At 36.8% G+C, this 857-nt stretch overlaps 1 pseudogene; it reads left to right on the top strand.

Annotated features, from left to right (window-relative positions):
* Positions 1 to 263: 263 nt before the first annotated feature.
* On the top strand, positions 264 to 416 carry LOC134502487 (U1 spliceosomal RNA; annotated as a pseudogene).
* The last annotated feature ends 441 nt before the right edge of the window (positions 417 to 857 follow it).

Here is an 857-nt window from a genome sequence, read left to right as displayed (position 1 = left end):
TATGCAATTACAAAAGGATTTTATCTAAGTTTATGTACACCGTGATATTTGTTTAGAATAACTGTTATGTTCAAACATATATTTTAAAATACATTTTGATTTTTTAAGAATCAATTACTATATGCCAATATTTGGAAAAGTACAAAGCAGAAGGCATTTTCATTCCACATGACATTGGAATTGGTCTACTAGATTGGAATCTGGTTAGAGACACTATGCCTTGAAATCCTCAAAGATCAAATTCATCCAACATTCCTACATTGATACTTATCTGGCAGGTGAGATACCTGGAGGTTTTCCCAGGATGAGGCTCATCCATTGCACTCTAGGTGTGCTGACCTCTGCAATTTTCCCAGTTAAGGGAATTTGACTGCATCATTTGTGGTAGTGGGGGACTGCATTCACACGTTTCCCTGTTAAAGAAAAAAAAAATTAAAGCCCAATCCCTCTTTGCAATGCTGGTCTATGACTACAATAAAATTTAACCAATGACTTTGACATCTAAACTGAACAGTGAAGAAACAACAAAAGATGAAAATGTGGCACTGCCAATAATGGGGTCTATTATGAACTTGTTACTGTTAAATCTGAGTTCATTTAAAATTAACATGGTCATCTGAGTGTATGACAAGAGGTACTTGGATGGTTCTGAGATGGGTTTGGCTAAATTAACGGAAGAAGACAAGTATAGCCTTGCTTCCACCATGAAGATTCGATTTATCTTTGTATGAGGACAGCATGTCTAAATACTAGCTCAGGAAAACAATAGTAGGAAAGGCTCAGGTTTCCATTTCCTGCTTGCAAATAGCCCAAAGGGATCTGGTTGGCCGCTGTGAAATACAAAATCCTGGAATAGG

The sequence above is a fragment of the Candoia aspera genome, chromosome 8 (assembly GCF_035149785.1).
Source record: "Candoia aspera isolate rCanAsp1 chromosome 8, rCanAsp1.hap2, whole genome shotgun sequence".
In the NCBI taxonomy this organism is placed as follows: domain Eukaryota; kingdom Metazoa; phylum Chordata; class Lepidosauria; order Squamata; family Boidae; genus Candoia; species Candoia aspera.
This window is presented reverse-complemented; position numbering and strand designations above follow the sequence as displayed.